Source organism: Nyctereutes procyonoides, unplaced genomic scaffold (genome assembly GCF_905146905.1).
Source record: "Nyctereutes procyonoides isolate TBG_1078 unplaced genomic scaffold, NYPRO_anot_genome, whole genome shotgun sequence".
In the NCBI taxonomy this organism is placed as follows: Eukaryota; Metazoa; Chordata; class Mammalia; order Carnivora; family Canidae; genus Nyctereutes; species Nyctereutes procyonoides.
The window spans coordinates 32,735,888-32,751,394 of record NW_026575044.1 but is presented as its reverse complement, the minus strand read 5'-3'; the positions used below and the strand labels follow the sequence as shown (position 1 = coordinate 32,751,394).

The 15,507-nt window shown below is 36.4% G+C and overlaps 1 pseudogene; it reads right to left on the bottom strand.

Annotated features, from left to right (window-relative positions):
* Positions 1-4,616: 4,616 nt before the first annotated feature.
* Positions 4,617-6,499, bottom strand: LOC129509044 (bifunctional purine biosynthesis protein ATIC-like; annotated as a pseudogene).
* Positions 6,500-15,507: the final 9,008 nt, after the last annotated feature.

The following is a 15,507-nucleotide window of genomic DNA, read 5'->3' as shown; positions in this document are numbered from 1 at the left end:
CCATTCTCACATTTAATAATTAATTGTTTTCCTCAACGATTCCATTTTTAGGACCTAATATTTGATCTCACTAATTGCTCACTTCACTGTGTTTTATGTATTTATTTTTTTAAAAAATGAACTATATTATATTTCTCCAACAGGATTAAATTTCAATCAGTGTTTGGAGGAGTGAAGACCCAGAGTACTGCGAGTATGACTATGAAGGAGAAAATGATTACCATCCCTTTCCTATCTCCTCATCATCTTCTTTATTTTGTTATGTTTCCAGGACAATTAGGCAAACTGGAGAACTCATATTAGCATTATCTGTAGATAATGGAAGGTTGGAGTGTCTGGGTTTCCCCTGGGGCTTTTCAGAAGCCCTCTGGAGAGAGACTCCTACTTTTTTCAAAATGTCAGGCATGAAGAAAGAGTGGGATCTCAGCAGGTAGATGCAAAGATATACTTATGGGCAGCTAACACCTTGCAGTTCTCAATTCCTAAGGCTGTGTTACACAAAGACTGACTCCTGGAAAGATCTTGTCTGTCTCAGCAAAATGATCTCAGCCATTCTTTTTATAAATTTTTTTTAATTAATTTATTTATGATAGTCACAGAGAGAGAGAGAGGCAGAGACACAGGCAGAGGGAGAAGCAAGCTCCATGCACCGGAAGCCCGATATGGGATTCGATCCCGAGTCTCCAGGATCGCGCCCTGGGCCAAAGGCAGGCGCCAAACCGCTGCGCCACCCAGGGATCCCTCAGCCATTCTTAATACAGTGATGCTCATGTTTAGGAAGAAGCTGGAGGACACTCATTTTGTAAGGCTTAAAGCTAACTTTGTCACAGGCATTTGTTGGATATTTTAACCCAATGTTTATTTTAGATAAGGAAAATTAGCTATATTTCTGTGGTACCACAATGGAGCTTTTAATCTCTTTTCAATTGATTATTTAATTGGCACATTGATTACTTAAACAATATTAAATATTGCACAAACATTTATGCATCTAGGGATTTTTTTCCTATATCCTACATTCTACATTATTTCAAGACCATTTGGAAGCATCTCAAGGTTTACAGTGTAGATGACCTTCATTCAAATTCTGTAGTATATCTCATAGAACCTGAGGCTAAAAATATTATTTGTTATAAAGGTAAATTCAAAGAATGCCCTTATAAGTTTGGGACATTATTTTAACCAAATGACTACAGTATTTGTCCTTTGTTTCTCCTCACCCACCAGGCACTATTAATGAAACAGTAATTTTTTCAAGTGTGTATGTTTGTGTGTGTGTGTGTGTGTGTGTATACATGCATATAAATGAGTCCATGTGTTTTATATATTTATACATACAGAGAATTAGAGTTTTGAGAATCAATATACTGTAACCCTTGGGCTTTCACCCAGTTCTTACTACCAACTTCAGTTTCTCCAAACTCGGTACTGATGTTTTCAAGATACTTGCTGTGAACCTGCCCACAGGTCCCTCCTTACTCAGGCCTGAAAGCCCACCAATTCTGCTACAGAAATTAGATTGCATTTGGTTCTTACTCCAATTTTGCATTACATATGAGTTTCCCTCTGGATAGGAAAACACATTGCAGACCAACCTAAGCTTCATTTCACCTCATGGCATCTGCATTTGCAGATCATCCCTCTGGCTCTCCTACTCAGTCCTAGCCACTTTCAAAGAGGCAACTGACTCATTCCTGTGTTACCTTATCAAGCTGCTGCCACTCTACAGTCCTCAAAGGTCAAAAAATGAGGACAGAAGTGTAAAGACTAGAGTTTCTTCAAACTTTAAAGTCCTTAGGAAATTTGAGGATAAAATTAAGGACAGTAGGGCATCATAGATGTCTTACCAACTTGCTTGAGCTCCTCACCTCACAAAGTGAAAACACTTTATTATTTTTTAATATATTTAATTCCAGTTAGTTAACATGCAGTATTATATTAATTTCAGGTGTACAATATAGCGATTCAACACTTCCATATATTACTTAGTGCTTATCATGACAAGTACATACACTCCTTAATGCCCATCACTTATTTACTCCATCCCCCCACCCACCTCTTCTCTGGTAACCATCAGTTCTCTATAGTTAAGAGTTTGCTTCTTGGTTCATTTCTCTTTCTTTCTTGATTTCTCTTTGCTCATTTGTTTGTTTCTTATATTCCACATATGAATGAAATCATATGGTATTTGTCTTTCTCTGACTTGTTTCACTGAGCATTAAACTCTCTAGCTTTGACCATGTTATTGAAAATGACAAGATTTCATTCTTTTTTATGGCTTAATACTATTCTTTATCCATTCATCAATCGATAGACTCTTGGGCTGCTTCCATATCTTGGCTATTGTGCATACTGCTGCTATAAACATAGGGGTGCATGTGTTCCTATAAAGAAGTGTTTTGGGGGATCCCTGGGTGGCGCAGCGGTTTAGCGCCTGCCTTTGGCCCAGGGTGCGATCCTGGAGACCTGGGATCAAATCCCACGTCGGGCTCCTGGTGCATGGAGCCTGCTTCTCCCTCTGCCTGTGTCTCTGCCTCTCTCTGTGTGTGTGTGTGACTATCATAAATAAATAAAAATAAAAAAAATAAAGAAGTGTTTTTGTACTCTTCAGGAAAATAACTCATAGAGTATTGCTGGATCATAGGTAAGTTTTATTTTTAATTTTTTTCCACAGTGACTACACCAAGTTGGCACACCCATCAACAGTGCAAGAGAGTTCCTCTTCCTCTATATCCTCACTGACACTTGTTGTTTCTTATGTTGTTGATTTTAGCTATTCTGACAGGTGTGAGGTGATACCTCATTGTAACTTTGATTTGCATTTCTTTGATGGTGAGTGATGGTGGAATAAGCACCTTTTCATGTGTCTCTTGGCTGTCTTCTTTGGAGAAATGTCTATTCATGACTTCTGACCATTTTTAAATTGGATTATTTATTTTTTGGGTGTTGTATATGTTATTTAAATATATTGATTTTTTTCTAATATTTTATTGGATATATCATTTACAAATATCTTCTCCCATTCTGTAGGTTGCCTTTTCATTTTGTTGATTGTTTCCTTCAGTATGCAGAAGCTCTTTACTTTGAAGTAGTCCCAATAGTTTATTTTTGCTTTTGTTTCCCTTGCTTTAGGGGACCTATCTAGAAAAATGTTGCTACACCCGATGTCAAAGAAGTTGCTGCCTGTGTTCTTTTTTAGGATTTTTATGGTTTTGGCCTCACACATTTAGATCTTAATCCATTTTGAATTTATTTTTTATAGAGTGAAATAAAGTGGTCCAGTTTCTTCTTTTGCATGTGGCCGTCCAGTTTCCCCAACATCATTTGTTGAAGAGGCTGGATTTTTCCCACTGGATATTCTTTACTGCTTTAATTAATCCTGAAGATAATTGACTATATAATTGTCAGTTTATTTCTGGGTTTTCTATTCTGTTCTATTGATCTATGAGTCTATTTTTGCGCCAGTAGCATGGTGTTATTATTATAGCTTTGTAATATAACTGGAAATTGTGATGCCTCCAGCTTTGCTTTTCTTTTTCAAGATTGCTTTGGCTACTCAGGGTCTTTTGTGGCTCTATACAAATTTTATGATTGTTTGTTCTAGTTCTGTAAAAAATGCTATTGGTATTTTGATAGAGATTGCATTAAATGTGCAGATTGCTTTGGGTAATATAGATATTTTAACAATATTTGTTCTTCCAATCTATGCTCATGGAATGTCTTTCCATTTTTTTTTTGTTTCATCTTTAATTTCTTTCATCAGTGTTTTATAGTTTTCAGGTCTTTCATCTCTTTGGTAGGGTTATTCCTAGGTAACTTATTTTTGTTGCAATTGTAAATGGCATTATTTTCTCAATTTCTCTTTCTACTGCTGCTTCATTATTGAAGTATGGAAATGCAACAGATTTCTGTACATCAATTTTGTATCCTGTTACTTTACTGAATTCATTTATCAGGTTTGGTGAAGTCTTTCAGATTTTCTATATATAGTATTGTGTCATTTGCAAATAGTGAATTTTAACTGCTCCTTTACTGATCTGGATGTCTTTTGTTTCTTTTTGATGTCTGATTGCTGTGACTAGGACTTCCAGTACTATGTTGAATAAAAGTGGTGAGAGTGGACATCCTTGTCTTGCTCCCACCTTAGGGGAAAAGCTCCCAGGATTTCCCCATTAAGGATGATGTTAGCTGTGGATTTTTCATGTGAACTTTATTATGTTGAGATATGTTGCCTGTTTTTTTTTTTATCATGAATAGATGTTATACTTTGGCAAATGTTTTTTCTATGTCTATTGAGATGACTATATGATTCTTGCCCTTTCTCTTATTGATGTGACATCATTTTGATTGATTAGTGAATTTTGAACCACACTTAAAACCAAAGACTAAATCCCACTTGATCATGGTGAATGATTTTTTAAAATGTATAACTGGATTTGGTTTGCTAATACTTTTGAGGACTTTTGCATCTATATTCATGAGAAATATTGGCCTGTAGTTATCTTTTTTTGTGGGGTTTTTAAGGCTTAATGTCATTTTTTTTAAAGATATTGTCAAATGTCACATGTGATTTTTCACCTACACATAAGCAAACCATAAAATACTGTGCAATGAAATCAGTGATGAAAGAGCCAAAGGTTTGTATGAGCAAGGATTATTCCCAGTTCATTGCAAGCCTCAATCACAATTTTGTCAGCAGCAGAACCAGAAGGAGCAGCAATGTAGGCCACACCACTCCTTTTAGCTCTGTCTACATTATCCCTGAAAGGAAAGAAGGCATCAGAGCTGATAGAAACTTCACTAAGTTTGTCGACCCATTCCTTCTTCTCTGTTTCGGTTAATAATTGAGAGACTTCCTCAAACAATGCCTTCCACTTTATCAAATCTTCATTCTCGTTAATCGTTCCAGTAACATACTCATCAATGGCATTGGAGATTTCTGCTCTCTTTACTCCAGTCTTAAACTTCATTGAAAGCACTTGTGGATGATGTCTAAGCCACCAACAGTTTGCCTTTTCCCCTGCAAGGCATGTGCAGTGGATCTGAGATTGCTGTCCTGCTCCAGGGCCAATAACCTGGCCATTCTTGGCATAGCACACATAGTTAGACTGCGTGTAATTCACAGCAATGGTGGCTACAATGAGGACTCTGAGTGCAGACTCTGGCAAATCTTTATTCTTGGTCACAACATTGCTAAATAATGACCTGTCAATAACACCATTATTTCTCAAAAAAAAAAAAACAAAACAAAAACAAAAAACACCATTATTTCTCTTCTGACTTAAACAAAGACCAGAGAGTTCGAAGTTCATTTTCATCTGGATGTAAGACTGATCCATCTGAAGAACACAGTAGTTCCCATTTTTCTTTTTAGAAAGTATTTCCAAAGCTTCATCTTCATAGCCTGGGGCAACAATACCATCAGATACCTCTCCAGATAATTTTGACAGAAGGGACATTACAAACATCAGATAATGCAATAAAGTCACCAAATGAAGACATCCCATCAGCCCCTCTTGCTCTTGCATATGCAAGAGTGTAAGGGCTTTATACAGATCATAGACCATGCAGACTTTGGCCTCATCTTCACTGAGTGGAATTCCAACAGCAGCACCTGCTGGGCTGACATGTTTGAAAGAGGCAGCGAAAAAAGAAAATAAAAAATAAAATAAAATAAAAAATAAAAATAAAAAAAGAAAAGAAAGAGGCAGCGGTTGGAATGACTAAAGCTTCTTTGATTTCCTTCACCAGCTGCCAGGCATTCAAAGCATTACACAAGTTTATAAATCCCGGGGCCCCATTTAGAACTGTGACGGGAAGCTTGGGCTTCAGTGTGTATAACTGGGCAGGAGTTTGATGAGGGTTCATTCCATACCTCAAGGGCATTTGTGATATTCCTTTACTATACTGTCTCCTGAAGTAATCTGAAATTGCTACACCATATTGTGCCATATGAGTGAAAGCCTTCAAGGCTAACTGGCATCTGGTCTCCAAGGAGGTGTCTTTACTGTTGGAGCTCTGCATCTCTTGGACACAGCCACATAGTCCTTGGGTTCACATACTACTGTCACTCAAGCATGGTTTTTGGTTGGTGCTCTCAATAGGGTTACTCCACCAATCCCAATCTGTTCAACAGCTTGCTCAACAGTTACATCTGGAGAAGCCACGGTCTTCACAAAGGGTTACAGATCAGACAACAACTCTTATAAGACTAAAATCAAGTCTGGCCATGTCAGCATTATCATCTGGGATATTACAAGCCAAGATTCCATCATGGACTGCAGGATGCAAGGTTTTCACACGCCCTCCACCCCCCTAACATTTCAGGAAATCCTGTGAGCTCAGAGACATCCCTGATTGCCAGCCTAGCATCGCGGAGAGCTTTTGCTGTCCCTCCAGAAGCGATGAGATTCAAACCAACAGAAGTGAGGCTTCTGGCAAATTCCACCAGGTCGGTTTTGTCAGAGACACTAAATAGGGCGAGCTGGGTGGGTGCCATGGCAGCGGGCAGCAAGGTCGGGGCGGGCGGGGCTGGGGCGGGGTGGCTGCAGCAACGCCACGTGGGGAGGGCCCTTTTGTGGGGTTTTTATCTGGTTTTGGTATCAAGGTAATGCTAGCTCATAGAATGAATTTGTAAGTTTCCTTCCTTTTCTATTTTTTGGAATAGTTTGAAAAGAATACATGCTAACTCTTTAAATGTTTGGTAGAATTCACTTGTGAAGCCATCTGGCTCTGAACTTCTGTTTGTTGGGAGGTTTTTTTTTTTTTTTTTTTTTCTGACTAAATTTTTTTGCGGGTAACCAGTCTGTTCCAATTTTAAAGACACTTTATTTTTAAAAATAAGTTAGTGAATGATTTTTCAAATGTAGTCCAGTGACTATGTACGTTTCACATTCTCTATTTAGTTTTCTCCACTTAGTGGGGCAAGGTGGAAAATACTAAGGTGGGGCAAATAAGAATGATAGAAAAAGGAATATTTGATTTAATTTTCCCTTTGCATCTAGAAGGCAGTCAAGTTAGTGTAAAGCACATGAAATCTGGGGAGAGCTAAAATCATAAGTCAATCAAAAATGTGTAATTTTTAAACCTGAACTTCTTTACAGAGGCAGAATCAAGCATATAACAAACAAGCAGGCACACAAAGGTAAAGACTCCAAAAAATTAAGGAGAGATACTTGATAAATTCCAACTCTGACTCTTGTCCTTTTGTTCAAGTTAGTAAGATCTATGAAGTATCACCAAGTATAGCAATGGTTACATTCTGTGGCATTACTTTTTTTTTTTTTTAAAGATTTTATTTATTTATTCATGACAGATGGAGGGATAAAGAGGCAGAGAAACAGGCAGAGGGAGAAGCAGGCTCTCTACAGGAGCCCAATGTGGGACTCGATCCCGGATTCCAGGATCATGCTCTGACTCAAAGGCAGAAGCTCAACCGCTGAGCCACCCAGGCATCCTGTGGCATTACTTTTGAGGGGAAAACACAAAATATCACCTCTGAATTACAGAGTAGCATGCATATTTTTTTCATTATATGATAAAAACTAAAATAATAGATTCTCAAAGACATATTCAAGACTGAATATTGAAATATATTTTTTTAATAATAAATTTATTTTTATTGGTGTTCAATTTGCCAACATACAGAATAACACCCAGTGCTCATCCCATCAAGTGCCCCCCTCAGTGCCCATCACCCAGTCACCCCCACCTCCTCCCCTTCCACTACCCCTAGTTCGTTTCCCCGAGTTAGGAGTCTTCATGTTCTGTCTCCCTTTCTGATATTTCCCACCCATTTCTTCTCCCTTCCCTTCCTTCCCTTCACTATTATTTATATTCCCCAAATGAATGAGACCATATAATGTTTGTCCTTCTTTGATTGACTTATTTCACTCAGCATAATACCCTCCAGTTCCATCCACGTTGAAGCAAATGGTGGGTATTTGTCATTTCTAATGGCTGAGTAATATTCCATTGTATACATAATCCACTTTAAATCCTTTAACGAGGTTCCATTGGAGGGAAAGTGTGAATATTGAAATATTAAAGAAACTAAGAAAAATACCAAAATGGTTTCCTGTATTTCTACTCCTCATTGCTTACCTCCTCATTCACTTTTCCACCCTCTCTAATCTGCCTAAAATTCTGGTTTTTATTAGGATAATTAATGAACTACCTCCTTGTCTCTAAATTTGGTAAGAATCTTCTTGTATTGATTTCAATTGACCTCCTAGAAACATTCAATATTTCTGAATTATCTTGTTTTGAAATTTTCCCCTCATATTTTTGAATTTCTTCTGACATTTATGGTCAATCTTTAGCTTCTCTTTTGAAAATGGTCTGTTATACGTAGTCATTAAATGCTGGGATTATTCAAATTTTATTCCTGTGTGCTCTTCTTTTTTCATTCCATATTCTTTCTCTAATGAATTATATCCGTGTTTCTTCAATTCTTCAACCAACATTGATCTACTCATACATTACAATCACCATCCTAAAATTTGAATTTATAATTTCAACTTGAATTTTTCAAAGGTGCTTCAAAATTAAGGTATTGAAAATTAAAGTCACCCCACACCCCCAAACCTGTTAAAGTCATACTCATAGGAGTGATACTTAACATATCCATCTCCATATCCTATAATCTATGCATCACCATTATTTATTAATGTTATTTTCTAAACCTATCCAAATCCATCCACTTACCTGGATCTTATCACTACCTTAATGCAAATAGTCATCCTCTTTAAATTAGATTGGGGCAATCTCTTCCTAAGTAGGGTGCCCACGTTAATTCTTTTTCCCACTTTTAAATTCTGTTACCCACCACAGCTCACAAGACTTTAATATCTTTCCTTAGCTATTAAGATAAATACCAATTTCCTTAAATGTTGCTCAGGCACTATATTAACTGGTCCTTATCCCATTAGCCTCATTTCATATAGGCCTTTCACTCACAGACTGTATTCCCCGATAAAGTCATATATCCTTATGTCTCTGATTGGAAATCTGTACTTCTACACACTTTGCCTGATTGAATACCAACTCATCCTAAGCTCTCCCATCAGTTCTTACTTCCTTAAGTCAGCTTTCCTTGACCTCCATTCTCTAGTTATCTGGTTTCTTTTCTTTTCTTTCTTTCTTTCTTTTTTTTTTTTTTTTTTTTTTAGTTATCTGGTTTCAAGGCACCCTGCAACTCTCTTCTGTAGCACATATTATAGGTACAGGCTGAGCTAATTAAGGCCATTCCACCTTAAGTTCAGCGTTAGCACAAGTACAGCCATCTCAGGCCCTTGTGAATAAGAGCTGAACTTTACCTTACTTCAGTTACAGGAAAAAAAACAGCTTAATGCCCTTGAAAGCCCCATATCAGAATGTAAACAGAGCTTAAGAAACTCCTCCACCCCTTCTGGAAATTCCCTAGACCAGCCCATAAAACTAAGCTGGAACTCACCTCGGGGTCCAAGTCCCTGCTCCGCTGTGTCAGGTATACTTGGACCCAAGCTCGAGCTTCTTAATAAACCCTCATGTACTTGCATCGGTGTTGGCTTCTTGGTGGTTTCTTGGATTCACAATCTTGGGGACAACATATATATATGTATATGCATATTTATATATATACATACATATATATGTGTATATATTTATACAAATATACATATATATATATATATATATATATTTAATTATATTTAAGCCATAGGTGCTTAGAAGTCAGAGACTCAAGCTGATACTACTTGCTACTGTGCTATTTAGTACCCGCATAGACCTGGCACTTGGTATTCAAATATTTGTTGATAATGAATGGCATAGGAAAATATACAGGTAAAATACAACATGGAGAGTATGAAATGCTAAGAATGGAATGGCAAGGACAGCAGAGCAGATTAGTAAATAGACAAGAGGAAAGGAATGCGGGTCTCAAGGAGTAGAGATGATGAGTTAATATCAAGTTTATCTATATATTTGTTTTGGTTATACTTGTGGCTTTTATACAGATATATATTGTTCGATGTTATAAAGGATATATGTAGTATAACATATTTCATAGAAAGAACTTAGGTAACTTGTTTAATAAATCATATATCAAGTATACTTCATACACAATGAGCAATCCATTTTTAAAATTGTTTTTTTAAATATATGAGTGAAATATCTTTTCAGGATTTGTGGGGAGTTCTGGCATTTATACTGGTAATTTGGGCCTTTAAAGTGAATAGACTTCATATGGAATATCTATTTCAGAGTGATGTACTAACAATTCTCTCTTTCTCAGTTCAGGAACTCGATATAGCTGAGCCACAGTTATTGGTTTTCAGGTAGAAATTGTAAATTTCTGCCTCAGAATAAACTTCATTTTAGGTAAGCTTCAGTAATAGCATTGTGTTGTCATTGAGCAGCAAGAAAATGTTGAAGATATGTTCCACATTTTTATTTTGTATCTGCACATTTTATTTCTCTCTTACAACTGCTTTTTATGCTATTGTCTTATAGGCAGAAACATAGCATGTGCTATATTTCTACCTGTAAGGTACATTTTCCTCCCTTCTCTTATTGTTAAGTTCTAATAACAACAATAAAAAAAAAAAAAAGACTTAAAGACAAAGGGAAAAATGGAGCAAGAGGATATGGCTTTGTTTAATTTAATGGTTTTTAAAAATCATTTTAAATCTATTTGTTCTTCTTTGTATTAGCACAATGCATAATGACAGTACTTGGAATTAATGTACATCCACGTGCATTACAATGGGTATTCACTGTAACTTAGCAACAGCTAAGTGTGGCTTCTTCAGCTTGTTGATTTCCATTGATGGACCTGGGAGGCCATAGAAAATTCAATTTACTCTAAATTTCTTATGTTGGCAGTTAAATGTTAAGCTCCTGTTTACAGAAAGCTCTTTTGTGAATTGCCAGTTAGAATGCAGAAAGCTCTATTCCACACAGCAGGAAGTATTAGCCATTTTCTTTTGGGGGAAGGGTAGTAAACAAGTTCCTGCTATAACTCCTTCTTGTCCCTATGATTTAACCAGGATAGTTCCAAAATAGGAAAAGCAGGTGAGATATATCAGCTCACAAAATTTAAAATGAGCTTTCAATTCAAGGAAAGGTCATAATTCTTCATGGAATAAATATGAAGAGAAACCCTTTTATTTATGTCAGTAAAAGAAAAGCTGAGTTACAGAACTTCTAGGTCATTATTAGTACCCTTCACCCTTGACTTACCTATAGACCCCAGATTTCCATATATTTTGATTTTATGGGTGGGGGACACTTGAGGGGATGCAAAGGATTGCCAATTTCTATTTTAATGAATGGGTGCATTAAAAAAAAAAAAACAACACTTATATCAGCATATCATCACAGCACAATAAATGTTTACACACCAAAAAAATGAGGGAATTAAATTAGAAATTTAATAGGTCCTCTAAATTGAATACAAAAAATTTAAAAATAAATCCTGTATTTTGTCCTTGTTTTACTTGCAGAACAATATTGATCTGTGACTCTGAATTGAGGAAGGCTTAATCCAAAGGTCATTTAGAGCTGTATACATACATATCCTATTCTATTCTTCCAAACTGATTAAAGAGTTTAGAGGAGAACTGTCCGAAAGTCTTTTCCCATAACTTCTTGAGGAAATAAATTTAATCTGGTTATTTCCTCAAATTTTTTGAACCTCTTTTAATCACTTTAAAATATGGCAAAGAAAGATAATAGGAAAAAGGGTAAGAGGGAAGTCAATAAGATAGCTAGTGATGAAGTTAGGGAGATAGTGATACAGTAAGAAATTTTTCATTAATAAGATAGCATAGAAAGTTTAAAAATAACCCTAAAATTGTAAAAAAAATATCAAAAAGCATACAAAAATATTATCTGATTACTGATGAGGGAACAGGGCTAGCTGCCAAAGCACAGCTGATATCCCAGAAATGAACCCCACCCAGAGTGGGATATGTGTGACATTTCTTCAGGAAGTTTCCAGTTGTCTTAATGTTAATGCCTTGCTAGAGGGAAAAAGCAGTCTTTAACTTGACAATGGCAAGGCCTACAGTATCTTGTAGGTCCTCCTTAGCATATGAAAATCCTTTTGAATCTCCCTTTTTGCTTTCTTCCTCCAGCTCTACAAGTATATAATATGCCACCCTTCCCAGGCCCAGGACTGCCAGTCTTCCTGCCCATGGGTTCTGTCCCCATGCCTTAATAAAACCACCATTTTGCACCAAAGATGTCTCAAGAATTCTTTCTTGGTCATCGGCTCTGGACCTCACCTACATTCCAAAACTTCATCAATTACTATGTAATAAATTAGAAATGATAGGGACACCAAAACACTCCCTTCATCTGGAAAATGTAAACTATTTTACCAACCACCCAAGAAATGGAAATAACAAAACTCAGTAGCCAAAGGAAATGATGCTTCTAAATAATAAAAAGGATAATCAGAACAAGAATTATTATTTTTTTGAAGATTTGATTTGAGAGAGAGAGAGAGAAAGAGCACACATACGAGAAGCTCGGGAAGGTGCAGAAGGAGAAATGAAGAAGCAGACTCCCTGCTGAGCAACAGCTTTATACAGGGCTTGATCCTAGAACCTGAGATCATGACCTGAGCCAAAGTAGGGATGCTTAACCAACTAAACCATCCAGGCACTTCTAGAACAAAAACTATTTAGAAATCAACACAATACAATCTCTGCAAATAAGACCGTGTGGGATGTTGCCCAGAGGAAAATTTATTAGGAGATAAAAACATCAACAAATTAGGCATTCATCTTAAAAAAGCAAACAAAACGGATCCCTGGGTGGCACAGCGGTTTAGCGCCTGCCTTTGGCCCAGGGCGCGACCCTGGGGACCCGGGATCGAATCCCACATTGGGCTCCCGGTACATGGAGCCTGCTTCTCCCTCTGCCTATGTCTCTGCCTCTTTCTCTCTCTCTCTCTGTGTGTGACTATCATAAATAAATAATAAAAAACATTAAAAAAAAAGCAAACAAAAGTAGTAATATGAATCCATGCTAAGCAGACAGGATTTGATTTAAATTAAAGTAGATGCAAATTTTTAAAAGATCAGTAAAACAGGAAAAATGGGGAAAAAATGAAAAATAGAAGAGAAAAGAGAATGTAAACAATGTTAGAAATGAGAAAGAAAGCATAATCTACTCAGGGAACAAGTGTTCAGCAACCACTATGTACTGGATGTTGTTATACATGACAGGAGTACACCGGTAACAAAACAGACAAAATCTCTCTTGTCATGGAACTTACACTAGCATGCAAAGACAGTAAATCAGGAAGATGAATTATTAAACTGTATAACATATCAGATAGTAATAAGTACTACAGAGAACAGTAAAGTAAGAAAGTGGGTTGCAATTTTTAGATAGGATGGTAAGGCATGACCTCAAAGAGGTAAAATTGAACAAAATCCTGAAAGAAATTTATGAGTATGCCAGCCACATATTGATAGAGTAGGCAGTTATTTAGACATGAGCTGTAGGCAAATGCAATGATAAACTGGTGACACATTAGAAATCTGAGGGCATGGCATCCTGACTGGCTTTTAACATCTTGGCCTTATGGCTTCCCACACTTCAGGGCTGACTGATCAAGAGTCACAGGTGCAGAACATGCACTGTCTTATCCAACTTCTGACCCAGGATAACCTATAGCTTCATTAAAATATATTTACATTGTGGTTTTGAACTACCACCCCCACCTCCACTCCTTAACATGGGAGAAAATTAGTGGCCATGACCATTCTGGTAGGAACCTTGTAGGGCTAAAATTCTTCCACTCCCAGCCAGTAGCAATCCTTTGGAAGATTGGAAACAACCTCAGTCAGAGGCCACCCTACTTATGACCCACACCTATGAAAACATAAAAAGACAAGACATCCCTAACCCTGCTTTGGTTGCCACCTCTGGGCCTGCTGGCTCTTCCATCTTTAGAGTACATATTGTCCTTAATAAACTGTGCTTCTGGCTATCTTCATTCCACTGAGGATCTTCCTGTAAATCTTTCCTGGGGAATTCAAGAACCAAGACCTCCATTCACATAGAGAAGACTCTCCTATGAGCTTACAGGTTACAAAATCTTAGGGAGAGTACTTTATGCAAATTGAACTGTTCCCTGAAGTAAGTAAGAGTTCATCTGGTATGTTTGAGGAAAGGCAGAAATCCCTAGCTTAAAATTGAGCAGAGGATAAGGAATATAGAAAATGAGGCCAGACAAGTAATAAAGCACCTGGTCCTTTGGAACCTCTTAAATCATTTTAAGGATTTGAGGTTTACTTGAAATGAGATAGGAAACCATTGGAGAGTTCTTGCAGTAGAGAAATGTGGTCTAAACAAAATTCAAGTTTGGGTGCTTGTGTAGAAAACAATGAGGAATGGCAAGATCAGAAGAAAAGAAGCCAGTTGAGAATCTAGTAAAAACAGTGAGGTAAATGGGGCCTTCTCCAAAAAGTGATAGCAAATGAGTAGTTAATCCTATATAAACTATTAAAATAGAGCTCATGGAATTTTCTGTTTGATTTGAAGTTGTGTATAAGATTTGAAAATATAGTCTGATTGAATTTCTAAGAATATAAACACACATATATTTGACTCAAAAATATATGGGAAACCTAACTTATTAATTTGACAGAGCAATAGCACTTAAATAATTGACAAGGTAATCAAAGATAAAAAAACAAGAAGCTATGTCTGGAATATTTTATGGCCAGGATCTAACATTCAAAATAAGTGTCCATCAATAGAGAACAAATACACTGTGGCACATTTATGCTAAAAATAATATGTAGCCACTGGTAGAATGAGGTGAATTTGTGTAACTTGAACAGTGTTTTTGTGTAATGTGAAAGATGATATATTTCTGAGTAGGACAGTACTATCAGAACAATCGGTATAGTATGTTACAATTAATTTTGTTTGCTTGGTTGTTTCAAAAAATACACAAATAATCAATATCTTTCTTTAGGAGATACAATAAATTTTGAAATTAGATACTGTATTGAGTATAAGTTTGAATTTGGGATGGAAGAGATATTCATATTTTTCAATGCAAACATTTATTGATATGAAATTCTTTTTACCATGTATGTGCATATTGCTTTTCATGATAGGCCCTAATAAGTCAAAACCCCTCTCACTATATATTCTTGGTATATGTATATATGTAAATGCTTCAAAATCATGAGAAAGACAGAGATGACATTTAACCGAGAGTTTTTTTGGGGGGGAAAAATTATAAACTTCCTTGAAATTTAGCTTTACTTTCTTCAATAATTTGAAATATGTGATTTTGTAAAAAGATTAGTCAGTCTACAATGAGTTATCGTTATAAATAATATAGCTATAAATTACATTTTTTCTTATAATATGTTAGAAGCACAAATTAATTTTTTAAAGATTTTGATTTATTAATTTGATGGAGAGCAAGTGAGAGAAAGAGAGAGAAAGAACATGAGTGGGGAGAGGAGCAGAAGGAGAAGGAGAAACAAACTT